The sequence below is a fragment of the Panthera tigris genome, chromosome B3 (assembly GCF_018350195.1).
Source record: "Panthera tigris isolate Pti1 chromosome B3, P.tigris_Pti1_mat1.1, whole genome shotgun sequence".
Classification (NCBI taxonomy): Eukaryota; Metazoa; Chordata; class Mammalia; order Carnivora; family Felidae; genus Panthera; species Panthera tigris.
Window position 1 is genome coordinate 138,607,072 of NC_056665.1, and position 27,289 is coordinate 138,634,360.

The 27,289-nt window shown below is 52.7% G+C and overlaps 1 long non-coding RNA gene across 2 annotated transcripts; it reads left to right on the top strand.

Moving 5' to 3' along the window:
* LOC122239702 lies at positions 1 to 27,289 on the top strand. Of its 2 annotated transcripts, XR_006219081.1 has the most exons (4): positions 1 to 136; positions 7,611 to 7,708; positions 21,914 to 22,034; positions 27,145 to 27,289. It is a non-coding gene; the product is annotated as an uncharacterized LOC122239702 (long non-coding RNA). The 2 variants fall into 2 exon arrangements; XR_006219082.1 differs by lacking the exon at positions 21,914 to 22,034.

A 27,289-nucleotide genomic window follows, 5' to 3' on the forward strand; every position in this document is an offset into this window, starting at 1 on the left:
CTGGAACCGGTGCAGGGCGACTGTAGCTGATGGGGGGCTGATGGCCGTGCGCTGTTTTAAGAACCACTCACAGTGAATGCCGTGGAGCGACGTGGTTTGGGGAAAGTGGGCACCATCAACAGCAAGTCCAAAGCTGGTGCGTAATTGCTGGGCCCGGGCAGGAAGGAGAGCTAAGATGACCCTACTGAGTTTGTTTCACTTATGTTTCCCCTTTACATGAGCCTAAGAGTGGAAGATGATTTTGAAAAAAGAGCTGTGGCTAAGCAAGTCTGAAAGAGCCCTTTGAACGAGCACAAAAATCCTAAGTGAGAAGGGAGCATTTTGCCATTGACGAATTGGCTGCGATTTTCCCTTTCTTAGAAGGATGCAGAAAACAGGTGCTTCTCACAGTGGAGTGAGGCTTGGCTTCGGGGAGATGCGGTCTGGCTATGCCCTCATGGGTGTTCCTGGGCCAGCGGGAGAATTCCTTGGGGGCTCCAGACCCAGAAGGAGGATTGTTGAGTCGTGGGGCATGTGATCTGACCGAGTGGTGTCGCAGCCCGGATCCTTACCGACATGCGGCATGACTCGGCTTTCTGATTTTTGCCCGTCTAATACGTGTAACGCGCTGTCTCTGTTTTGAATAACATTTCTCTGATGACCAGTGCGTTCCAGAATCTCTTCACAAAGGTGTCGGTCCTTTTGGTTTCTTCCTCTGTCGGTTGCCTGTTCTTTCCTTTTGCCTGATTTTCTATGATTAGGTCGGCTCTCTTTCTTATTGATCTCTAGGAGTTTCTTGCACCGTCTAGCTATTAACCCCTTGCAGGCTTAGACATTTCAAATATAGTTTTCCTTTCTGTCCCCAGGGCTCTTTGGAAATGGCAGCACGCCTGGTTCATTATGGGTTCTCACTGTCAGGTGGAAATGACGACATTCAGCTTTCCAAGGGACCATTTGGCCATGACCTGGCCCTTCAGGGCACCTCACCTTCCTCTAAATCAGTTCTCCCAGAACCTGTGTTTTGAGGGGGTGCTCATATCATGCTCACAAGACCCCCTTGCAGGTGCAGAGACTGATGCTACTTTGCAGTTACCTCTGTCTATACCCTTGGGTGTCTCCATTAAGTCAGTAGTATTTTCTGAGCATCTTTGAGTAGAAATTAGGCTCTGGACTTTCAGGCACAAAGAGGGGAGCTTGGGCATGACAGAGGCATGCAGATCCACAGATAATGATGTGAGAGACTCTGCTCACCACCTGCTCCCAGGGCACAGAGCGGGGTGGAAGGACCAGGAAGGCTTCCTGGAGTAGGCAGAATTGGGATGGTGCCTTGAGGATAGGAGGTATTTCTTGCCTTTCTTCCTACCCACACTGTAAAGTCCCGGAAACAGTGACCACGTTGGACGATTCTGCTTCTTCTGAACAGCTGTGACTCTCATGTAGAAAGAGTGCACTGTCAGGGTGCCTGGGTGGCTCAGTCGGTTAAGCGTCCGACTTCGGCTCAGGTCATAATCTTGCGGTTCATGAGTTTGCACCCTGCATTGGGCTCTGTGCTAACAGCTCAGAGCCTGGAGCCCGCTTCTGATTCTGTGTCTCCCTCTCTCTCTGCCTCCCTACCCCTTACGCGCACTCTCTCTCTCAAAAATAAACACTAAAAAATTAAAAAAAAAAAAAAAGAGAGTGCTGTCCTTCAGAGGTGGCCAAGCACAAGGACAGGAGAGATGGAAAGCCACACACAGCCCTGGGAGAGGACACTGACTCCGCAGAGATGGCACTGGGGCTCACCGGGGCTCTCTGGGGATCAGTGATTTTCCTAGGGTCACTCAGAAAATGACCCTCTGCACCCAACCCCAGACTCTCCCGCGTGCCGAGGCCACCACCCCTGCTGTAACCACTTGCGACTGCTTCCTGGGCCAGAGCAAGCCTTCTCTTCAATGGGGGCGACACCTGGTGCCACGGGTCCAGAGCACCAAACCCCTGTGTACCCTGCGCGTAAGCATGCACGGACCACGAGCCCCAAAGCTTGGGACGACCACAAAGACTGAGCCTGTGCTGCAGCCCCGTGGGGCCCCGTTCTCATTCGGCAGGTGAGCGGCAAGAACTCGGGACCCAGCGCGTCCTGAGGATGGGCCCAGGAGAAAGAGTTAACCCAATTCCATTTTGGTTTTCCTTTCCACGAAGTCAGACACTCTGGAGGTTAGCGTGCATGCTGTCTCCTCATATAATATCGTAGTAGAGAAACATTCATTCATGTTAAAAAAAAAAAAAAAAGAAGACGACTTCCAAAAGATACACATTGATAGAAAACACATTGCTGGGAGTAAAAAGAAAGTAATGAATAACATTCCACATAATAGTGACTAAAAGCGAAATAGTCTTCAGCTGAGGTTACAAGTTGAGTTCAAATTGAAGGTGCTTTGTAATACTGATAAAATACCATCCTTTCCGGGGGAAACCTATTGTGTTATACTTTTATCAAGTGGCCCAAAGAGGGGGGAATTAAACAGGAGGAAAACGGCTTCGGGAGGACCAGGGATGCGGTGGCCGGGTAGACGGTGACTTCTGCCTGAGTCCGCGTGCTGCTGACTTCAGATAGGAGCCACTGCAGAAACGCGGGGCTTGGGACACCTGGGTGGCTCAGCTGGTTAAGCATCCAACTTTGGCTCAGGTCATGATCTCACGGCTCGTGAGTTCGAGCCCCGCGTCGGACTCTGTGCTGACAGCTCAGAGCCCGGAGCCTGCTTCCGATTCCCTCTCTCTCTGCCCCTCCCCTGCTCACTCTCTGTCTCTCTCAAAAATAAATATTAAGAAAAAGTTTTTTTTTTAATGCAAGGCTGAACCCCGAGGGGCAGTGGCCATTCACAGCCACCTGCTTCATCGCCACTCTCAAACTTCTTTTGGTGGCAGGGGTCGGGGGGGCACCTCTAACCCTATGTCATGGGCTGTTCGGGAACCGTCTGGCTCCCTTCTCTTGGGGTGGGGCTCGCCAAGCTGGGCCGGCAGTGCTGACCCGGGCTGTGCCAGGCTGGGGCACAGGGCCCATCACTAGTTACCTAGGGGTGCCTCGTGCAGCACGTGCCCCTTCTGGCCTTGCCTGGCTCCCCTCCCAGGTTGGCCTGGACATCCGCACCAGGCAGCCTCGGTGGTGCCCCACTTTGGCGCTGATCTTGAGGACGGCTGTGTGGCAAAGCCTGTTCTATCCTTCCCTCACTCTTGCTCACCTTCCATGCTAGAGGCTCAGAAACCCTGTTACTCCCTTGGCCGGGCTCCCTGGCGCCATCTGCAAGGGAGTAGTCTTACAAACTTCCAGTGTTGGATTCTGAGATGAACAGGAAAGCTTCTGGGAAAGATCTTCCTCTCCGACAAGACGAGAGAGGTGTATAGGAGGTGTTCCTTTCACTAGTCTCCTTGTTTCCTTCTTGCTCTGGATGCTGCAGTGTGAAGATGTAATGCTTGGGGCTATGGCAGCCACCCTGCCACCATGAGGGATAAATCTAAAAGCAAGAGCTAATTCGCTGAGCGTGGTGAAACCCACTCTTGGGGGTAAACATGCCTCCTAAGTTGGACTGGTCAGATCCAAGAGCCAGAAGAGGAGGACCTATATTCATGGTGGAAGGAATTTTTTTTTTTTTTTAAATCTCCTCTCCTTATCCTACCGGGCACAAGTCAGATGACATACAGTCCTGATTCCCGTGGCAGCCCTTTTGTTTGTTCATCCAACCAAGATGTGTTGTGGGTCTGCAAGGTTCATGGCACTGGGGATACATTACAGACTAGAACAGACTCATCTTTCTGCCTTCACGGAGTTCGCGTGCATCCTTGTAGGGGAGACGGGCCGTGACCCGCCCCCTACTCCCCATCCATCGTCCAAGACTTTTCCCTTCCTGTAAATCCGATGCAGTTGAACATGGAAACATTGGAAGCGTCACATTGAAGACAGAGTAGCCCCAGGGTGGAAGGAGCCTGGGTCCCTGGATCACACTTTGGAAAGGAGACTCCTGTCCATCAGAACCCTGCTTTGGGCTTTACAGGAACGAGCAATAAACCTCTCTTAGACTGGTCACTTTTGAATGTGCCCGTGCTTGCGGCTGGGGTTTCTTTAACTCAAAAGGCCTGCCTGGAGCTGCCCCTACTTCAAGCCTTATTCTTTAAGGAAGTAAACTATTTCCTTTGAGATCAAAGCAGTTCAAGGTGGAGCTTTGGTTTAGTGCAACCCTTAGCATCCCAAGTGATTGGATTGCTAGGATCTCCTGTTCAGACCTGTAGGGAGTGGTCCCGGCAAGCTTTCCTGGGAAACAGAGGTCTCCTGCCACCTTCCTTCCACCCGGACCCTAACACTCTGAGGGGCATCTGGAAAGCAAATCGCAAGTCCCTGTGGTCTCAGTGGAGGGCGTGGCAGCAAGAGAGGCGGGAGGCCGGGCTTGGGCTGGGAGTGGCCAGGGAGCGGCTGCCAGAGTGCCTCTCGAATCGGAAGGACCATCCATCCTCTGAAGCCCCAGTCAGCCCCGGAGACACAGGACTTCCCTAAAGCTTGGGCGGTTCCTGGCATTGCCTGGCAAACGTCCTTATTCAGACTTTCAGGGTGATGGCATGTAGGTTTCCTTCCTGCTGGAACAGGACCCATTCCTCCCCAGCTTCTCTGGCCACCTGACTCACCTCCATTCCTGCTCCCGCTCTGGCTCATCTTAACCCCTTCAGGGCTGTCCAGGCTAGGGTGGTCAATCCCAGAGGACTTGACCTGGCTCGGGAGGGTCCCTCTTCCAGTTAACCCGGAGTTTGTGGCAGATCGCACTTTTCATAGGTGGTCACTGCCTTATCTGCTGTCCCTGTGCTCTGGAAGGAGCTTTGCCACCTTCCTTCCAGAGGTGAAGCCTAATTCTCTTCCCCTTGAATCTGGGCGGGCTTGTGTCATAGTTTGCTAGAGCCACCATAAAGATCGCCATGAACCGGGTGACTTAAAACAACAGAAATCTCTTTTCTCACTGCTCAAGGTGTTGGGCAGGACTGTGCTCCCTCTCCTGGATCAGCCACCTGCTGGTGGCTGCCGGCAGTTAGTGGTCCTTGTGGCCACCCTGCTCCAGTCTCTGTCTCTGTGTTCATGTGGCCTTGTGCCACTGGGTCTCCTCTGCCCCTTGTCTGATTCTCCCTCTCCTTTATGGACGCCAGTCGTATTGGCCTGAGACCCTAACCTACTCCAGTATGACCTCATTTACCTACTTCTGCAAAGACCCTGTTTCTAAAAAAAATTTTCAAATCTTTATTTTTGCGAGAGAGAAAGACAGTGCAAGTGGGTGAGGGGCAGAGAGAGAGGGAGACACAGAATCCAAAGCAGGCTCCAGGCTCTGAGCTGTCAGCACAGAGTCCGACGCGGGGCTCATACTCACGAGCCGTGAGATCATGACCTGAGCCAAAGTCGGACGCTCAACCGACTGAGCCACCCAGGTGCCTCTAAGGACCCTATTTCTAAATAGGGTGACATTCTGAGGTTCTGGGTACACAAGGCTTTTGCGGGGACACTCTTCAAGATGGTACGCTTCGTGACGTGAAAGCGATGCCATGGCCTGCTTGCCTGTCTGCCAGCCTGTTGGCGGGGTCACTCGGGAGGGAGCCCTGTCCTCCCATGGGAGCCGTCCCGCTGCCCAGCAAGCCCGGGCCGGTCCACAGAGACAGACCTCCTGGAGACGCCCTGAGACTATGAAGAGAGAGAAGTGCCCAGGCAGGCCCCAGGGCCTCCAGCCTCCACCGTCCATCTCCAGCCACCATCTGACTGCAACAACAGGAGGGCCTTTGGCCCAACTGGCCATCTGAGTGCTCCCAAATCCGTGGCCCGTAGAAACGGTGACAGACAAGGTCATGGGCGACGTTTTGTCCCCTTCTTCAAGTTTATATGTGGCAGCCCTAACCCCCAGTACCTGGCAACGTGACTGTCTCTGGAGTTAGGGCCTTCAAGGAGGTGGTTACGGTTAACCTAGGGTGGGGCCCTAATCCCACCTGACTGGTGTCCTCGTAAGAAGGGGAGAAACAGCAGGGATGTAGGTGTATAGAAGAAAGGCTGTCACAGAGAGAAGGTAGCCGCTGGCAAGCCAAGGAGAGGGCTTGGGAGAAACCAGCCTTGCCAACACCTTGATCTTGGACTTCTAGCCCTCCCAAACTGTGTGAGATGAATTTCCATTGTTGAAGCTGCTCGGTCTGTGGTGTTCTGCCCGAGCGGCCTGAGCAAACTGATACAGGGAAGAACGTGATTGTTGTTGTTTTAGGTCACCACTATGTTTGGGGGGGGGGGGCATTTGTTACGCAGCGGGAGTGGACTGATACAGTAGAGCAAGAGAAGTGAAGGGGAAACACTCGGGAATCTGGGGTTCTGCTTCTTGGCTCCCTGAGTGGCCTTGGCCAGTTCTTTGATCCTCTCAGGGACTTGGTGTCCCCGTCTGTAAAATGGGCACATCAAATGACTTCTAAGGTGTCTCACAAACCCGTAACGACCTGACTTGCCGGATGAGTTCTGGAAAGGGTTCTTCTACAAAGAACCAGATTTGCAGCTGTGTTCCCGGAGAGTTGGTGGGTTTAGGAGACATTTACTGAGAGTCTCGGTAATCTAAGAATAATAGCTCGTGTTTGAGGAGCTCGTTTCGAGTCAGATCTGCAGTGATCTACGTACGTTTTCCCATTAAATTAAACCCTCAATAACTCTAAACAGAAGGGGTTCTTTTATGGCTAAGACAGCTGAGTGGAGAAGTGAAGTGACCCGCCTAGGTCACACAGCATGTACGTGAGAGATCAGGTCCTAACCACAGTCTGTCTGACTCCTGGGTTCATGTTCTGTCCTCAAGGTGGGTGAATTTCATCTGTTTCCCCAATTAAGGGGCTCTCTGCCTGCCAGTGGTGTTATCAGCCTTACTCTCACGTCCAAGTGACCGTCCCCACCCCCGACTCTCCCAGAGGGAGGGCAGCCGTGGGAACAGGCGACTGTCCAGCCATCTGTGCAGGGACGGGGTATAAATGCTGTTATTGTTTCTTAAACAAGAACAGATAGGATTTGTATGTCAAGGCCAAGTGAGGGGAGAGATGCCCTTTGAGCTCTTCTGCGGGCCAGACCCAGGACAGGTGGCAGACTCATCATTTGATACGGAATTAGGCCAAGTCGAAGTTCAGGTTGAGAGCCTGCAGTTCAGGTTTCCATTCAGCGGTCGGGAAAATGAGCTCGTCTAATGAATGGCCACCCCCTGGCCACTTGGGTCCCCTTTTCAGTTTTAAAAACAGCTTTTGTGTCTGATGGCTCCGTTTTGATCACGGCGGTACTGTTCAATCGGGCGATTTACGGTGTCCTGGATGCCTACCCAGGGTGTGTCTTGTCTCAGGGGGCTGATATGGGACACAGAAGGCGGCCTCTGTAGTGGAGAGGTGGGAGTGAGCCCCGAGCTTTGTCCCTGTGTGATCTCTGGCAAACCACTTGCTGTCTCCGAGCCTCAGTCTCCTCATCTGTGCACTGGGGGTAAAACGCCAAACCTCGAGCTCGACTAAACGCTGTCATGTGACTGTCCCATATAATAAGTGCTCATTGAATACTAATTCCTTTTCCCCAACTCCTTCCCCTCCGGGCTGACTTATCCAGTATTCACTTGCTTACTCAACAGGAATTTATTGAGTGCCAACTGTGTGCTTGACTGCAGGGGCGCAAGACCAAAAACTCTCCCCTTCTCGTGGGGGACGCAGGCCATGGACACGTGGGCAGGTGAGGACATGTTGAGGAGGGAAGTGCTCTGAGGAATGAGAGGGGTTAGAGATGCCGTGTTAGAGAGGGCTGGCGCGGGACCTCTTCTTGGGAGTTTGCCGGAAGGTGATGCTCTAACCTGCGGGGCCTCCCACAGCAGGGCCCTTCCCCAGTCCTTCCTGGAATGGCTTCCTTGTTCAACCCGGAGAGCGTCTGGCACTTTCCCTCACCTCTGAGTCAGGAAGGCTCTTTTTTTCCTCGCTACACCTGTTCCAAATTTCAATTACACAAAATATCTTTAACACACAGTTCCGCCAGATTCCTTAGGAGGAGGGGGGAAAATGGTGCTATAAGTATTCATAATGTGTTTGCATTATGGAATAATTAGACATAATTGCTCTGCCTTGTAAATAAGTATAAAACATTTACCAGTCTTGACAGTGGGAGAAACCGCGAAGCTGCCTTCTCCCACGGAAGATGCCCTGGCGGAGACGCGCGGGGACACAGGCCATCTTTTCAACTCACCAGCACTTTGGTTTCTCCCCATCAGCGAGGAAGCTTAGTGGCCTTTTCCTAAGCCTGCCAAAAATGGTGCCTGCTTATTGGTTCATTTGTACATGTTCTGATTCTCTCCCTTACTCCGCACGCGTGAATCAAATGCCCACAAGGTGCCAGAGCCTGGGGACATAGGACAGTCACAACGTGTGCTGCTTGCCGAGGTTACAGGCGTGCATTTCACGGGCTCCTTGTCTGTGCATTTCACAGACACCCCGGGGGCAAAGTATTGAGATTTTATTCTCACGTGATAGAGGAAGCAACTAGGCCTTAAGAGGGTTTAAGAAACTTGCCTGAGTTCACAGCGTTAGTAAAGGACGAAGCACTCGACCTGTCACCACGTCAGTTTAGCAGATGCCACCCCAGGTGCCGCTGTATCCCTCACCTACCTCCCCAACCAAATGGTTGACTGACTTCTGGAAGGATCCATGCCCTCTAGTTATTGTTCCAGTGTATGAGTCGAATTGCGTCCCCCCCCAAATCCGAACACCCAGGACCTCAGAATGTGATCTTATTTGGAGAAGGGGTCTTTCCAGAGGTCGCTGGGCTACAATGAGGTCCTCAGGGTGGCCCCTAATCCACTATGAGTGGTGTCCTAATAAAAAGGGGAAGTTTGAGCAGAGAGACCTGCCCGGAGGGAAAACACCGAGGAGACACAGGGAGAAGACAGCTATCCATAAGCCAAGGGATGCTGAGGCTTCCAGAAGCTGGGAGCGAGACCTGGAACGTGTTCTCGCTCCCACCCTCAGAAGCACCCAACCCACCGACACCTGGATCTCCAACCTCTGGCCCCCGGGATGAGGAGACAATGCACTTCCGTTGTTTAAGCCGCCGGCCTGTGCTACTTTGCTAAAACAGCGCTAATGGACCGAAACATCCGGGGGACCTGCCCCGCCCACCAAGGATGGAGATGTCGTCACCATGGTGACTTGACTCAGGGCGGTCTTGCCTAACACACACATACTAGGGCCCCTGGTGGGTGGTTTCTAAGGGTCCAGCGCTAACATCTCTCAACCAGACCTCCGGCACGTGGGCCAACAGGCGCCCAGAGAGGGAGGTGACAGTCCCATGACTGCACAGCACACAATGGTAGAGCCTGAGCGGGAACCAGCCCCGATCTCCCTGGTTGGTGCTGTTTGTCTCTTGTGTCTAGCGGGCCGTGCGTCTGTCCATTGCTTCCTCCTGTGACAGGACAGCCGCACTGGGAGGCCACCATGCCGAGACCAGGGTCACTAACGGTGCAGAGAGACGGCTGGATCAGCCGGTGGGTTTGCGTGTCCCGACAGTTGCGATGGCACAGCCCCACTCTGAACGACGAACAAAGCCCACCCCCTACTTCTGGGTGGCAGGTGGGTCCTGTGTGGGCTGGCCGTCTGCGGAGGCCAGACGGGGCGTGTTCGTATCCCGTGGCTTCCGCCGCAAATGACCACAAACTGGTACAACGACAGGGGTTTGTTCTCACAGTCCTGGAGGCCAGAGGTCCTAAACCAGGGTGTCAGGGCCAAGCCCCCTACGAAGGCTCGGGGGAAGGGCCATCCCGTGTCTTCCGGACTCTGGTGGCTCCTGGCGCTCTGTGGCTTGAGGCGGTCTCTCTCCACTCTCTGTTTCTGTCTGCGCGTCACGGCCCTCTCTGCTGTGCCCGGCTGGTTCTCAGATCTCTGCCTCGGCCGGCCTTTCATAAGGACGCAGCACTCTTGGGTTTAGGGCCCACCCGAGATCCGGCACGATCGCGTTTTGAGATTTTCAGCTGAATTGTATCTGTGAAGACCCCTCATTCTAAGGAAAGGCCCACTCATGGGTTCTGGGGGTTAGGACTGAGACGTCACTCTGGGGGACGTGATTCAAGCTACCACACAGGGCTTGGACCATTGCCTCTGAGTCCCATCAGACGTCGAATCGCGCTGCCCGCACGCACCCTCCTGAAACGGACAAAACGGAGCTTGACACGGATCCTTTGGAAGAGCTCATACGGCCCCCGGGAGGAAGACTGTGCTTCTGGCACATCCCCTCCAGACCCCTCCCCCTGACTGACGGACGTGGCCCCGCCTTCTGCACCCCTGCAAGATTCAGAGGCTGCCCTATGTTCTCTCACCCCCGAGGTCCCCACGCTGCCTCAGTCCCTGGCACCACCCTTTTTTTTTTGGTCTCAGGAATGTTTCACGCACCCTTCAACCCAAGGAAATACCCACACAGTTCTGTTTATTAAGTATTAGGTCCAGCCGACCTGATACCTACTCGTGTCCTAACGGCTTCGTAAACATTTGGGAGAAATAACACTTGGAAATTGAAAAAGTATTTATCCTTAAATAATCACAAGCGCCTCCTAGCGGGCCGTGTGCCCCCTTGCGCCCTGCACCACGCGCAGATCCGCGGGGCAGCCCGTGTGCGTCTCCTAATTATTTGCCGAGCACAGACAGCATCTTTTCGTCCGCTTGTGGCCTCTTGGTGTTTCTTCTTGCGTGGAAAGCCCGTTCGGAGCCTTTCCTCTCGGATTGTTTCTGTCTTTTCCTTACTGATCTGTAGATGTTCTTTATATATGTTCTGATTCTCTCCCCTGGCTGTTGGTGCGCGGGGCAAACACCTTCTCAGGATCTGATTCGTGGTCTCGCGTTTTGATGCCTGGAGATTTCAAATCCGAATGCAGTCTGGCTTCCTGCTTTCCCCCCTCGCCCTTGTGCCACGTCCCCTCGGATGGCACATCTCCCTCCACCCCCACCGCCGACTCTTCCCCACCTCCCCACCTCTCTGGTTCCTCCCTGCTTTTGGCTCCCTCTGCCCCAGGCACTCAGGGGGTTTTCGGTGTCTGGATGCCCCCAGCTCATTTTCATCTATGAGCCCTGCACAATGTGCGCCCCCTTGCACCCCTGCCTTCTTCCTCCCCTCACTCTCCCCTGGGTCTGCCCCTCCTGGGGGCTCGTCTCTGCCCACACCCTCCTAACCCACTCTGACTCCAGGCTTTTGTGTTACAGTCTGCTGCCATCCTCACAATCAGATTTGCGCGTTGACTTCTTTCTTTTCCGAGGCTTGTCTCCTCTGCCAGCTCCAGGACAAGGGACCGACCGCCGCTCTTTCCCCAGTGCCCAGAACAGTGCCCAGCACGCAGCCAGTCGCCCTGTGCGCCTGGAACAACCCTCTCTCCCACCATTGCGGCCAGCTGCTCAGGGACAGCCCTGCGCCCTTGTTGTCCCGCGGGGCTTTACCCCCACCCCCCCCAAGCCATCGAGTCCCATCCCGCACCCTGGCACACAGCTGAGATCCATAAACTCACTGTTGCCCATGGGAGGACTGGGCAGCCTGGGGCCCCCTGCTTTTCCTGTTTGAGGCTGGGCAGGGGTGGCCACCTCCAGGGGCGGGCTGATGGTAGGGAGGGGAGGTTGAGACCCATCCCCCCCCCCCAGGAGGAGCCTGGCTGGCTGGGGGTACATTTGAATGAGAACTAGGCATGGGGGGGGGTGGGAGACGAGGGAGGGAGCCTTGTCCAATTGGAGGTCTGGGATTTGTCTTCAAATTTTCTCTGATTTCCCCAAACACTTGAAATTAATTAGGTGGTGGACCGGAGCCTTTGCGAGCCCCTCTCTCTCTCTCTCCCTCTCCCTCTCTCCCTCCCTCCCTCTCTCCTCTCTCTCTCCCTCTCCTTTCTCCCTCTCCTTCCCTCTCCCTCTCTCTCCCTCCCTGTCCTTCTCTCTCTCTCTCTCCCTCTCTTTCCCTCTCTCTCCCTCTCCCTCCCTCTCCCTCTCTTTCCCTCCCTCTCTCCCTCTCCTTCCTCCCTCTCCTTCCCTCTCCCTCCTCTCCTTCTCTCTCCCTCTCTCTCTCTCCTTCTCTCTCCTCTCTCTCCTCTCTCTCTCCTTCTCTCTCCTTCTCTCTCCCTCTCCCTCTCTCTCTCCTTCTCTCTCTCTCCTCTCCCTCTCTCTCTCTCTCTGTCTCCTTCTCTCTCCCCTTCTCCCCCTCTTTCTCCCTCTCTCCCCCTTCATTCCTCTCTCTCTCTCTCTCTCTCTCTCTCTCTCAGCTGGAACCTCACCCCTGCCAACATTGCGTTTGACAGGCCTCCTGCAAGGTCCAGGGATTTCTCGGCTGCCCTGGTTGTCTTGTGAGTCTGCAGGCTCCTGGCGCCCTTCTGCTGAGCTGAGCAGGCGAGAGCCCCCCGCGTCAGCCGTCCTGTGCTCACACACCTGCCAAGTACACAGCTGCGGGACGATTCTGGGGGGCGCCTGTCCTCCTGGGGCCAGAGGGCAGTGCCGAGAGGCCTGGGGAGGGGATGACACCGAGGAGGCAGAGGCGGGCTGCTCCCTGCGGTATTTGCTCCCAGTGCTTTCGGAGAAGTTGGGCTGGATTTGGAGGTGGGGCGTGCGCTCCCCTGGCGTGGGCGTGGGTGGAGTGGCCCCTGGGTTTGCAGCTGGGAGCCCAGTTCTGGCCACCAAGGTCTCCCTCCCTAGTAGCGAACAGTTCAGTTGTCTCTGATCTGCCTGGGGCTTCCTGACACCTCGAAAGATCTAACACCTGGAATCAGCCGCGTCTGTTGTAATCGAGACAGGAGCCCCTCCCCCAGGCCAGAGGGCACCGCGAGCAGTGACCACCAGAGGACAAAGTCTGCCTGGAGGAAAGTGACCTCCTTAGTGCTGTTGGCAGCCACAGCTGTGACGTGGTGGCTTTTCTTGTGCCCCAAAGAGGCAGCCAGCAGCTTGTCAGAAACGCTGGGGCGTGCTCATGGGGTGTGTGTGTGTGTGTGTGTGTGTGCACAGGCTCCTGCATCTGGATGTGGGGGCTTAAAGTCCATTTTCATGAGGGTTTTTGCAAAGCGGTTTAGAGACTTTTTTGAACAGGTCACATGTTGACAATGCTTCGACATTCAGAAGGTGGAAAAGGGTGGCAGTGAAATTTGCCTTCCCCTCCCCGGTTTGGGAACACGCATCCCTTTTCTTAAACACAAGCAAGGTCACCGGCTTCCTGTGTCACAAACCTTTGACGAGTATACAGTCAAGTGAATATGTCCCCTTCTACCTGGTGGCAGCGTTCTGTACATTCCGCTCTGCGCATTTATTTTAGTTTATTTAGTTGATTTATTTTTGAGAGAGAGAAAGAGAGAGAGCAAGGGAAGGGCAGAGAGAGGGGGAGACAGAGAATCCAGAGCAGCCTTCGCGCCGTGAGCGCAGAGCCCGATGTGGGGCTCGGACCCATGAAACCACGAGATCATGACCTGAGCTGAAATTAAGAGCTGGACTGAGCCACCCAGGCGCCCCCTCTTTGGAATATATTTTGAGATGATTTCATATTGATATGAAAGTGCTTTCTCTCTCTCTCTCTCTCTTTTTTTCTGATTAAAATATATTCTAGGGACGAGTCCAGCAATGAACTTCATCGGTTCCCTGTCAGAGGGCAGTTAGGCTGTTTCTAACCTTCTGCCGTGACACGGTGGGCATTCGATGGAAGACTGGCCTTATTTTGTTGCCACAGGGTAGGCTGGGGCAGAGCCAGCAAATGATCTGTTGGTCTCCCCCACCTGCCCCAGGCCCCTTGCCGTTAGGTGTGGTCATGTGACCATTCTGTCCCCGGGGCGGTGCCCCTGTGCCAGACTTCCAGCAGGAGCCTTGGAAAGCCCACGTGGGGTTCCCTAATCTCTCTCCCTCTGCCATGTGAAGGGGCGGAATGTTCCAGAAGGCAAGACTACACAAGGATGGAGTCTCTGTTGGCTTGGGCCCCTGAGGGACCCATTGAGCAGAGCCTCCCGCAGACACCCCCTCCCCCCAGCACTGATATTTTGCTTGAGCAAAAAGTAAACTTTGTTGCACTCAGCCAGGAGGCGTTTAGGTGGTTTACTCTGTCTGGCCCATCTCCTTCACAGTGAGAATCAATACACAAATGTTTGTGACACTGAATTTAATACGTGACTTTTGGGGCACCTGGGTGGCTCAGTCGGTTGAGTGTCTGACTCTTGATTTCAGCTCAGGTTTGTGAGTTCGAGCCCTGCGTCGGGCTCCATGCTGACAGTTCAGAGCCTGCTTGGGATTCTCTCTCTCTGCCCCTTCCTTGTGCGCGTGCACTCTCTCAAAATAAATAAATGATCTTAAAGAAAAATGACCTTTAAGTGAATGGTATATTAAGTTCCCTGGAGAGACCATGGAACCAGTGGACCCGTGGGCACAGATGGGAATTCTTAGAGGCACCCTGGGTATCTGCATCTCTCCTGTCCCCCCAGGTGGGATATGGTCCCTAAGTAATCCCTCGCCACCAGATCCCTGGTCCCCAGCCTCAACTGAGAGCATCTAGGCATTCTGTACCCCTGTCTTCTTCTTCTCTCTCCCTTTGATCACCGTGGGGGCTCTGGGGAGCTCTTGCAAAGAAGATCAGTTGCATTAGAGGCAAACATCACAGGAAGGCATAGATAACCGTGAAAACCCAGAAACAATCTCAACGCCCACAACAGGGAATATAGTCAGTTATTTATGACGTGAGTTGAAACAGCCATTAAAAATGAGGTTAAAAAAAAAAAAAAGGTACACGTCCATGATATTTTTATTAAGAGAAAAACAGCAAATCGCAAGCCAGTGTCTAACGTATAATCCCACTTAAAAATACAGATCTGCGCGTAGAGCGTCGTACTATAGGAATGGGCCAACGCTGCCCCTTGGGTACTCTTCAGTGTTGCTGAAATACAGTCTTTGATTACAGCTCCCTCCTCCTCCTGCTGCAGATTCAACCCCCGCCAGGGTGCTGAGGGCTCCCCACCGGGCTCCTCGTTAGGATTTCCTCATCTACCCAGGCGGTCACTCCATCACTGCCTCCTCACGCCTGCTGTTTCTCTGTGCTCCTGTCGCGGCTCCTGGTCCCACCATCGCACCAGAGACCTGGGAGTCATCCAGGGTCTCTCTCTCCGTGTTATGAATCCAACCAGTTAACCAATTTCTTTGGTTATTTCTCTCTAACATCCCTTCTCTCTCTCCCTGCTCTCGATCGCTTTCAGCACCTTGTCTTGGGCCTTACTTACTATGTCATACCTGGCAGATTGCAGCAGCCTCCTCCCTGGTGACCTTTCTCCACTCCCATCTGCCCCCATTGATTGCCACTCTGAAGCCACAGTGATCTTTCCACCATGAGGACCTGGCCACTCACTCTCAGCTTAAAATCTTCCAATAGCTGCTGACCGCCTTGGACAGTCCACGCTCTCATGTGACATTTGATTACACCAGGGGGCTGTCCCGGCCATACCTGTAGACTCAACAATTCTTGTCTCACCTCTGTGCCCACCCATCCTTCCCCCCAACCACCATCCATCCATCCATCCATCCCCCACCCATCCCCATCCATCCATCTACCCCCTACCCATCCCTCATCCATCCATCTACCCCCCATCCCCCACCCCTCATCCATCCCCCACCCATCCACCCATCCCCATCCATCCATCCCCCACCCGTCTCCCATCCACCCATTCCCCCCATCCCCTCTCCACCATCCATCCATCCATCCATCCATCCCCCACCCATCCCCATCCATCCATCCACCCCCCACCCATCCCCCATCCATCCATCTACCCCCCATCCCCCACCCCTCATCCATCCCCCACCCATCCACCCATCCCCACCCATCCATCCCCCACCCGTTTCCCATCCACCCATTCCCCCCATCCCCTCTCCACCATCCATCCATCCATCCATCCATCCCCCACCCATCCCCATCCATCCATCCACCCCCCACCCATCCCCCATCCATCCATCTACCCCCCATCCCCCACCCCTCATCCATCCCCCACCCATCCACCCATCCCACCCATCCATCCCCCACCCGTCTCCCATCCACCCATTCCCCCCATCCCCTCTCCACCATCCATCCATCCATCCATCCATCCATCCCCCACCCATCCCCATCCATCCATCCACCCCCCACCCATCCCCCATCCATCCATCTACCCCCCATCCCCCACCCCTCATCCATCCCCCACCCATCCACCCATCCCCATCCATCCATCCCCCACCCGTCTCCCATCCACCCATTCCCTCCATCCCTTCTCCACCATCCATCCATCCATCTACCATCCACCCATCCCCCATCCATCTACCCCCACCCATCCATCCCCCATCCATCCATCCATCCCCCATCCACCCATCCCCCATCCATCCACCCCCCACCCATCCATCCCCCATCCATCCATCCATCCATCCACCCATCCCCATCTCCCCATCCATCCATCCATCCATCCATCCATCCATCCATCCATTCCTCACCCTCCCTATCCATTTTCCCATCCATCCATCCACCCATCCATCCATCCATCCATTCCTCACCCTCCCCATCCATTTCACCATCTATCCATCCATCCATTCCTCACCCTCCCTATCCATTTTCCCATCCATCCATCCACCCATCCATCCATCCATTCCTCACCCTCCCCATCTATTTCACCATCTATCCACCCATCCATCCATCCCCCACCCATCCCCCATCCACCCTCCAACCTCCTCCCATCTATCCAACTATCCAATAAAATCCAATAGCATGTCTCTTTTTTAATTATTTTTTTAAATTTATTTTTATTATTTATTTTTTTGAGAAAGAGAGGGGGAGAGAGAGACAGAGTGAGCAGAGGAGGGGCAGAGAGAGAGAGAGGGAGACACAAAATCTGAAGCAGGCTCTGGGCTCTGAGCTGTTGGCACAGAGCCCAATGTGGGGCTCAAACCCACAAACCATGAGATCGTGACCTGAGCCTAAGTCGGATGTTTGACTGAGCCACTCAGGTGCCCTCCCCGCCCCCCCCCCCCAGCATGTGTTTATGTATCCCTGTGACTTGGGTATAAAAACATCACTGTTCATCTGGACAAAAAATTCTGGAGATCCCATATGTGAAATTAAAGACAAGAAAACAATAAGGGATTCTCTCTCCCTTTCTTAATCCTTCCTATTTTTTGTGGCCTCTTGAGTTAATTTTTCATAATGATACCTCTTGCCCTCCCTCTCTCTCTCCCTCCAACAGTTTGCATTTTGCTTGGGGTAAAAAACACAGTCATTTGCACTGGAGACCAGTACAAAATCTGCTCTTTGGTGCTCTTGTGAAATGTCTGTGTGATGGCCCCTGCCTGCTAAATTGGACCGTGTCTCAAAGTCCTCATAGACTTATTCATACAAACACACAGAGGTAGAATCATTTCATTCTGGAGTGGGGGTTACCTTGATCTCGGTGATGTTAAAGAGAGAAAGAAAGAGACAGATCGTGAGTGTGGGAGAAGAGGTCCCAAAGAAAGGCCTTATTTTATTTTAAGCTCATTTATTATTTATTTATTTTAATGCTGGAAACCCCCATCGAAGGAGCCCTAATGAGAGCTCACAGCGACGGGAGTGCTCCTAGCATTCCGCCCTTAGCCTCGCGCGTCCTGAGGCTTCCTGGCATGCATATGCCTCATTACGGACACATGCCCTGTCATGTGTTATTCCTCACTTAGTGACAATTTGTCACTGTCACCCTTGACATGTCACTCCTCGGCAGACGGATTTGACTCCGATGCCAAGTCTGACACTCGGATGAGAGGCAGTAGTAATCTGAATTGAAATAACGGGTCGAGAGTGGCTAATTTCACTCTGACATAATTCTAATACCACGTAAAAAGAGAGAAGTACCGTGTTTAAAGGGGAGGGGTTTTTTTTTCAAGCTCCCCCCCCCCCCGCCGTCTCTCCTGCTCTGTGTCTGAGTATTCAATTATTCTTTAGGATAATGCTTTTATTTTTGAAGGATTAAGTCTCACGTTTTAATAACATGCATTTTCAATTAAGTGCACGGAGATCCATGGATATAACTATTACTTAAAGTGTAAGTAATGGTTGCATGTAAAAATTAGGAAACATTGTGCTTTAGATAAATTACATTCAAATTAGTTCTTATTATAAATGAGATAGAAAATGGATTTTTTAGCTCTGGCTGGCCAAAGAGCCAACATTTGTATCTACTTCATTTGTTTAAATATATTTCAAGCCAGATTGAAATCCATACGGCCTGACATTAATTGAGTGCTGCTGCATCAATGCACTCAAGTTTTATAAACCACCGAGGAGTGAGGTTTTACTGGCTCGAATTAGAAATATTCCAACCCTCTTACACGGAAATAGTATTGTTTATGTAGTGATTCTTTAAGCCATCATTAAATGGTATAAAACTTAATAAAACGCAATTAAAGAGAACATACGCAGGGTATGGCTGGGTGTTTTAGGAACTGTATTTTTTTTTCCCCCCCTAAAGAAGTGATTCTATTTTGTTTCCCGGGGAAGGGATTCTTCTGTGCGGTATTTTTAAGTAAACGCTGCTTTCCTTTTGCAAAGCGGAAGAAGCCGCAAGGTTAGTGCGGCTTTTCTCTCCTTCCCACCTCGCCTGCCTTTCTTGGGGACAGGGAGGAGACAAAGGGAGAACAATTTCCATATTTGTCCTGGGAGAGCGGGTGAGAGCAGGCACGCTCGGAGACAATGCCCTGCCCCGCAAGGGAGTCGCTCTGTGCTTGCTTCTGTTTTCAGGAAGCCAGAATCCAATTTGCTAGTTCAGTAAGAATCACAAACAGCCACATGGGTCAGAATTTTTGAGTTCTGACCCAGGTGTTGTCGCCCACTGGCAGACCTCACGGGAGAGGCTGAGTCATCATCAGAGGGTTGCTTGGTGATCCTGGAACCAGGCAAGGGACTTGCAGAAATCCCATGTCCAAATGTGTGCGCCCGTGCAAAATGCATTTAGTCGTGCTTCAGGTATCTGGTGAGCACCTGTGCAGTGTGGAATGCTAGGGATGCTGAGGGAAGGCCTGAGAACCAGGCAAGGCTGGCCATCCAGAGTGGAACAGATGAGGGAGCTGGATGTCAGGGGAGTGCAAGGCATTATGGGAGCCCAGGCGGAGTGGGAGGGAAGGACAGCATTTCCAGGAAGCCACATGTAGGTGGCGACTTAATGCACAGGTAGGAGACCACAGGTGCGGGAAAACACCTGGCGGTGTTTGGGGAAAGCTGGAACAGGAGGAGGCAAGGCTTGGTGCTCAGCGTCCACAGGGGTCGTGGAGGAACTGGATGAGGTTAGAGGGACCAGGCATTCTGGCAAAGCTCCCCCACATCCACTGACCTCACGGACTGTGGGACGGCTTTGCCAGCGGAGCTGACCCCTGGCAAACCTCTGCTTGACCACACGTCAGTGGGCCTGAGCCACAGTTCTAAAAATGGCAGGCCCTGATATCACCTCTGTATGATTGTCCCTATTTTATGTGGTGTGTTGGGTTCGTTATAAAGAAGCAGTGTCTCTGGGAAAAGTTGGAGACACCTGCACGGAGAAGAACCATTCAAGAGCTGAGGGGCTCTCCCCGGTCTGCTGGCTGCCACGTTCCTGGTTGTTCAGTCCTATCTTACCTATTTTTTATGAGTCACTTATTCGTTCATTCAACACATAGCAAGTGCCAGTACTGTGCCGGGCACCGGACAAAGTAGTTGATACTCGGTCACTAACTCAGCCTCCCTGGAGCTTATGGCTTAGTGGGGGATGTGTGATAGTGTCATAAGAAGACATACAGTGGACACTCAATCCTAGAGGAATTGACAAGGAATTGAAGCCTCAGGATACACAGGGATCACCAGACAGGGTGGGATGGGGGCTTGGCAGGTGGAAGGGAGAGAACCTACCAGGTTCTGGAGAGGAAAGGGACCCCGACAATCTTGGAGCCAGAAGACAGGCTTTCAGTCTGAGCTCCAATAGGTAGCTGCTTAGATCCTGAGCGAGTCAAGGGGCCTCAGTTTCCTTGTCTGTAGAATGATAGCGATAACAATGGTGGGAGCTGAATGGGATTGGCAGGGGTCCATGATAGGCAGGTGAGTCTGAATCTAACACTAAATCTTCTGTGGATTTAAAGCACGCCATCCAGCCAAATGGTAGAGCAATATATATTGATTGCCAACACCAACCATTATGGTAAGCCGCTGTGCGTGCTGTGTGCCATTATCCCCATTTCACAGGTGAGGAAGCTGAGGCTCGGGAGGGAAAGCAGCTTGCTTGGGGGCACACTCAACTGGCAAGGAGGGCAGCGAGGATCTCACCGGCAGGTCTCTGGTTCCGTGCACCTCTGCCTTTGCTCGACGTGCCCTCAAGGAGCTGACGGTCTAGCCCAGTGATGCTCACCCAGGAGTCACTCTGCCCCTGGGGACACGTGGCAGTGGATGGGGGACATTTTGGTTGTCATAATGCCCAGGAAGCCCCCCGCGCAACAGATACACAAGCAGCCCAAAATATCAGTACAGCCGAGGTGGAGAGACCCCGTTCCAGCAAGAAAGACACCAAACAAATGAGGTCAGGTCTCTACAGTGGACATGCTGTCAATATGGGCTCTTGTGGGAACAGAGTGAAGGGAACTTAGACCCTGGCCTGGGGCTGTGCTGGGGACGCAGAGGGCGCGGGGTGAGGGGAGCTTTCCTTAGGGGGATGAATCCAGTGAGACTTGGGGGCTGGGTGAGAGAGGGTGTGGCTGAGCCAAGGCCAAGGGTGTGGGAGGGGAAGGGACGTGAGGACCACAGCAGCTCGGCATTTGCTGAGATCAAGTTTGAGGAGGCACATGGGGCTACTGAGACTAGACACGCACACTGAGGCCTCTATTACACTGGGAGGAGCCTGAGTTTCATAGCGAGGGCAGTAGGGAGCCATTGAAGGATTGTGAACAGGGCAGGCTGCCATAAGATCTGCATCTAGCTAGAGGTCTTAGGAATCTTGGCAGTGCTCTCCTGAAGAAACAAGGAGGTTCTGGAGAAAAACCCTCATCCCAGCCCTGCTGGGACGGGCTCATTTCTTTGCAGCTCCCCACTGGTGTCCCTGGGGCTCCCTCTTTGGCTTGGCCCCACTGTTGCCATGGAACCGCTTTCCAGCCAGCCAGGGAATGGTTTGAAGACGCGGGTCCTATGAGCCTCACCCTCCAGGGTCACCGTTAGGACGCGAGTGACTTGGAAGGGACAGGTGGCATCTTGAGGATGGAAATTGATTCTGGGCCACCGAGGGGCCTGGTGTCCACTGCTCAGATGGTGGCCACGCTGGCCTTTTCCAGGGAGGGAGGGCAATTACATCATACCAATCTAGCCCTCTTTCCCAGAGCTGGCCTGAGAGTTGCTTCGCCTCTCTGTTTCTTTAAGCCTGGGGTTAATTGGGGACTGCTGTATATTTAATGGAGAGCTTCTGAGACAAAGCTGTGCGGGTTTTCTGTCGTTCAATAGTCCATTAGGCAGGGACTTTAGAGTCAAAATGGTCATATGAATCTCTGGAGAGAGAACTCATTAATGGGACGGTAAGTTCCAATTAGTGGCACGGCCCAAAAGGACCAAGGTGCAAAAAACACGGTCCTCAGCCCCTCTCCCAAAGGGGCTCCATTATCCAGCTGCCTGCTTCCTGCTGCACAAACACGGTCACAAACGACACGAATATTCGCTCTGAAAATCCATCTTTGTCATCTACGTTGTCAACCGGAAGGCAGAAAACCCTTCCAACCTTTTAGAGAAAATGGGAAAGGCCACTGGCTCTCACGAGGCAATTTTTTCCGTCAGCAAGGAAAGCAAAAGCCAGGTGGGTGTGCCCCAGCAACGGGTGTTTTTGTGTGTGCGGCGTGTGAAGCCGTGGGATCCCAGCTATGGGATAAGCTGTATCATCTAAGCACTTGATGCGTGGGCTCCTGTTTCTTTTCTGCCCAGATGCCGCAAGAAGAGCCCCCACTGGTACCTCGGGAAGGCTGGCTCCCCTCACCATCTGCACCAGAGACGGCACAGAGGGCACTTGCCTTGGCCGGGGAGGAGGACATTTCTCCTTAGGGAGGTAGAACATGGGCTTTGACCTTTGCAAGACATGATTTTAGCGCAGACAAGTCAATTAGCCATTCTGGGTCTCCATATACCTATCTTCAGAATAGAGACATTGATGCTTATCGTGGCTGGTGTCTTATAGGCACAACACACACACACACACACACACACACACACACACACACACACTCCCCAAGAGCATGCTGTGGCAAAAGTAACGGAAAGCTGACGTTATTAGTACACTTTCTCATCCATTCCATCGTCCCAATAGCCCATGCTGTGCACAGGGTGAGTTGTTATTCCCATTTCAGAGGTGGAAGGAGTGAGGACCAGTAAAGGCCACGGGTTTACTGAAGTCTTGAGCCTCACATTGCGAGGCCTTATGGTGCCTTTTGCCAGGTTCTGAAGCGCCCCCCGCACTGATTCTGATGTCCCGTGCAGGCTCGGGAGAGAATCCCGCTATGTGGAAAGCAAAACCCAAAGAGACGTGAACGGATCAGCAAAATTGGCTGAGCGAGGCAGGACTAGGGCAGAGGCTTTGGGGCCCGGCCGGCCAGGTGTGGGCCCTGGACCCACCTGGACTGTCACGGGTCCTCCCTGAGCACAGTGGGGGTAGCAGGACCTGCCCCGTTGGGGTGTGTGAGCGTCTAAACAAGCTCCTGTTCAGCAAAGGGGACTTAAGAAGCAGCCCAGAAATGGTGGCTGCTCTTCCTTCTCTGTTGGTTTGGAAAGAGTGGGTCAGTGGACCCAAAACTGGGACCCCTTCCTTCGGTTAAGGCCCCTCATCCACACCAGGCCACCCTCTTCAGCCGTCCTCCCTGTTTACGTCCTTCAGGGCGTTGATTGCAGCCCGCACTTGCCTTCTTCATTGTTCACGACGTACTCGGGCTTCTCCACTGGGGCCGTGGCATCTGTGAGGGCAGGGCTGTGTGTCTTTGCTTCTCTGCAGTGTCCCCAAGGCTTACAACAGCATACGCCATGGGCGGTGTCCATGATGAGTTGTCCAGTGACCGGATGAATGCACCAGCCACCTTCCCACAAGCTCTCGACCACCCAACCATCTCTGTTTTCTTTCCACGAAACAGCGGCCACACACCATCAATGCCCGTGTCTGCTGCTGCCCTGAGGACCTCCTCCCATCCCCATGCCAGCCAGCCGGGCCCACGATTATGGCTGGACTGCCCAGTTGGAAGCCTTGGGCTGTAGTCGTGGCTTGGCTGAGTGGCATCCTCTGTAAACCTCTTTCTTCCTGTTTTTTGAACAAGTAGCCTCGACTTTCTGATCCCCTATAACCTCCTCCTCGGCCGGACCATCTGTTCCGCTACAGAACACTCGGGTTGAGGTTAAACTGGGCAAGGTGCTAAAATCCGTATTCTCATGCTCAGAGGGCAGAGGTCTCTTGGCTACACATGTGGCAAATTCTGTGAGAAGACCGGGGGGCTGTGTGCCCACCGAACAAATGCCTGTTTCAGCAGGCATGTGTGCCCCTGTGCGTTCGTGCCACGAGAGCGCCGCTTCTCCTCATGTTGTAACTTGTCCGTCGCTCTGTCACGTGGCCATGCTAATGGACACTGAATATTACCATGACGTTCCGAAATTATGTTTAGTGATGCAGCAGAAAAAGAAAATTAATTTCATTCATTGACAAGCTTGTCAATTTACTCATATTGACTTTTTGATGGCTGTACCGCAGATGGGAAAGTTCATATACTATAAAATACATCATTATTAATACTGTCTCCAGCCGTTGTAAATCCTTGGGAGCCAAGAGATAGGGGGCTGTTTCTTCAAATCAGATAAGTGTGAAATAGTATAAGGTCTCGTGTGTTTATAGTTCTATTTTATAGTAAAAACACCGAAGACATCTGGAGTAATCCACCTTCGACCCCGTCTCATTTCCCCCCACCTCCGGTCAGTTGCCAAGTCTTGTCAATTCTACTCCATATTTCTTTTTATTTTTTAAACATCTATTTATTTATTTTGAAAGAGAGAGAGAAAGCGAGGAAGGGGCAGAGAGAGAGAATTCCAAGCAGGCTCCATGCTGTCAGCCTGGAGCCCGACGCGGGGCTCGAACTCATGAACCGTGAAATCATGACCTGAGCTGAAATCAAGAGTCGGACACTTAACCGACTGAGCCACCAGATGCCTCTACTCCTTATTAATTCCTTTCTTTCCACCACTGCTGCCTTTGTCCTGGTTTAAGATGTCATTACTTTATGCTTGGGCTATTGCAACAGCCCCCCTTGGGGACTTCTTGCTTCCAGTTTCTCTCCTCCCCCAATCCATCCTTCCCCTGCATTCATAGCAGCGATGGCACCATGCCTTTACTCTAAAACCTTCCATGGCTCCTTCATGCCTTTGGACTACAGTCCAGTATTCAAGGGCTACCATGGTCTATCTTTACCCACCTCCCCTCCCATCCGTTCGTGAACTTGTGGGTCCCTCCAGAGATCTGCTTCTGCATCTGAATCTTGTGCAGGAATTGGTTAGAATCATGAGCCTGCCCCTTTGCAGGTCCTGATTCTGGAGGGGCCTGAGAGGCTGCACCTTAAGAAGAACCAGTGTGATCCCCACTGGTCTGCTCAAACCCGACCAGTTTTCATCCCTCATCTGTTCCTTTGGCCCTCCCTGTGCCACCACCACTCAGCCTGTCTCTCCATCTCCAAGCTGGGATGCACCCTCCACCGCGAGGCGGCTCTCTGACTAACCCAGCTAAAAAGAATCTCTTCCTTTGCCCGACTCCCGCAGCCCTTCAGCGTCTTGTATGAGACTTCATTGTTGTCAGGGTGTCCCTCGTTCCATTAACCGAAACATCGAGAGATGCTCCTTCTTTCCTTTCTGTTGCTTCTTCTGGTTTTCATCTCTGGCTGAATGGCCGGAACATTGAGTGTCATTTCTGTTAATAACAATTTACCTTCTTAGAGTACTTTAGAGTGTTTTCAAATAGTTTTCATGGCCTTCACTTAGCCGAGCTGGAGAATCAGCCATGCTACGCCGTGGAGTTAGAACACTGAAAAACCACTGTCCACTGGGTGAAGCAGGTGGGTCATCAGACACTAAGAATAAAATACAGGCATTTGATGGATGACCGTCCCGGAGTCTCATATCCACCATTATGGTCTCAATGTTTAGGACAGTGCCTGGCACATAACAGGTGCTACAATTAAACCACTATTTACTGGAAGCTATGCAGTGTGTCCAAATTAAAGACAAGTGGGTGGGTAAGGAATGTCTTGAGAAGATAATGGGCTGCTCTGTCTCATGAGGCACAAGGGGATAGGGAAGTGTGTGTTCAGGGTCAGTAAGATTTCATAGTCTGTTTAACTACTCTGCGAGACAGGCAGGTGTCACAAGCCCAGTGCATTAAGTCCTCAGAGTGTCTTATGGAGTGACGTGGGTTACCAGGAAAATGGCACCACTAGAATGACCGTCAGTGCCTCTGACTCTTTGGCCAGTGGCTACTTCATGAAGCCTTAGCCTCTGTATCTGAGAGGGCTCAAGTGAGCAACTCTGGACTCCAATCCTTTAAGCTCCACCCCTGGCAGCAGTAGATGTTTGGGGATTCCTGCAGCATCAGATTGGTTTTCCCGGGTGTCTCTTTTGGCTTGGTGATTCTTGAAGGGAGCCCCACTCACAAGCAAGAATTCAGAGTTGCCAGTGAGGTCTTGGCTTCAGTGCAGAGCTCCACCATTTCCTGTTGGCTATCCTAAGAGTAATCTGTGAGTGGGTGTCTGGCTCAGGCAAGATTGATTTGGGGTTTCAGGATGTCACCTCACCTCCTCACTTCCTCAGGCTGACCTTGAGTTTCCGGTAGTGGACTTGAATTCTTCCATGGAATTACCTTAGGAATGGCCCCTGCTTGAGGACTTTGTCTGCAGCCACCCCAGTCTTCCTGTGGGAAAGCAGGCCCCCAGGGACAGAAAGGAGTCAGAGCCGACAGAGCAAGTCCCCTCGGGCGTCTGTCCTATAATGGGGAGATTACATGTAGCATCAGCCTGGGACCCGAGGCCCAGGGGAGCCCCAAGATCCTTGCCTTCAATTAAACATCTACCCTTTTTCTCCCCCACCCAGCCCCAGGATCAGAGTCCTAATGGGTTCTACCTCCCACTGCCACACTCACAGAGGATGGTCTGTGGAGCTTCTGTCAATTTTGATCAAAATGGCACCAGGAAAGTCTCCAAATGGAGTCCTATAAATTTGAATGGGTTCCAGCAAAATTCAGACCCTGGTTTGCTAATTGTGATGTGAAATTCATAAGAGGAGAAAGTGGTTGTTAATATCCTGTATGCATGGATAAGGAAGACAATTCACAGAAGCCCAAGTGGCCAAGGGAAGAGTTGGACGGGAAAACATCCGTGTCTCTGTCCATGGTACTGACCAATCACCAGCTTTAGGTCGCATTACTTCTGTCTTGTTGCCGGTGACTCCTGACCCAACTTTCCAGGAATTTCTAGTCTAGTGGAAAGGCTGTGAAGCAGGGTGTGAAGACAGGGAGACAACGGGGCAGAGGTTGTTGGAGTAGCCTAGCCATAAAGAATTGTGAGGAAGAGAAAACCTCCTGCCTCTCATATAATTGCCCTTGCCAAGACAGTTCTCTCTCTTTCTCTCTTTCTCTCCCCGCCCCCTCTCTGAATTAAGGGGTACTGTGTTGCCCTGGATCACCCACATGCTATATACATAGTAGATTGGAATGTTCACCTTGACCCTCAGCCTGATGAGAGGCCCTCATCCTCCAGCCATGCTGATTCGTCCTTCAAGGCCCAGCCTGAATTTCCCCAGGAAGCTCTCCCTGCATCTAGGAAGAGCTGAACATTCTGTCCTCTGCTTCCTGAAATTTTTACCTAGATTGCCTGTCACTTTCTATTGTGACAATGTGCCTGGCAGGGGGATGGATGTGATCTATCTCTGTGTCCCAGGCATGAACACTGGGCCCTGAATAGACTAAAGGCTCAGAAGTTGTGTGCTGGGTGGATCAGCCCCTCCCCAGTACCGTCCACCTGTCCAGGCCCTGGGGTCATCTTCCCTGCATCTACTCTGCCACCTGCATTGAAGATAAATGCCCGGGTAGACCTACCAGCAGCCACCACACCATGTGACCACCCTGCTGATTATCTGCCTTGCAGACTCGTCTTGTGAAGTTCTTCGTTGCCTGACCGCCCTGGAAACCTGAGGTGCGTGGAGGGGCTGGGAGTTTTCCCAAGGATCCATGGCTCTGCTGTGGTACAACTGTGACTCACATCTTCTCAATTAAAGTAGTGGTTTCTTTTC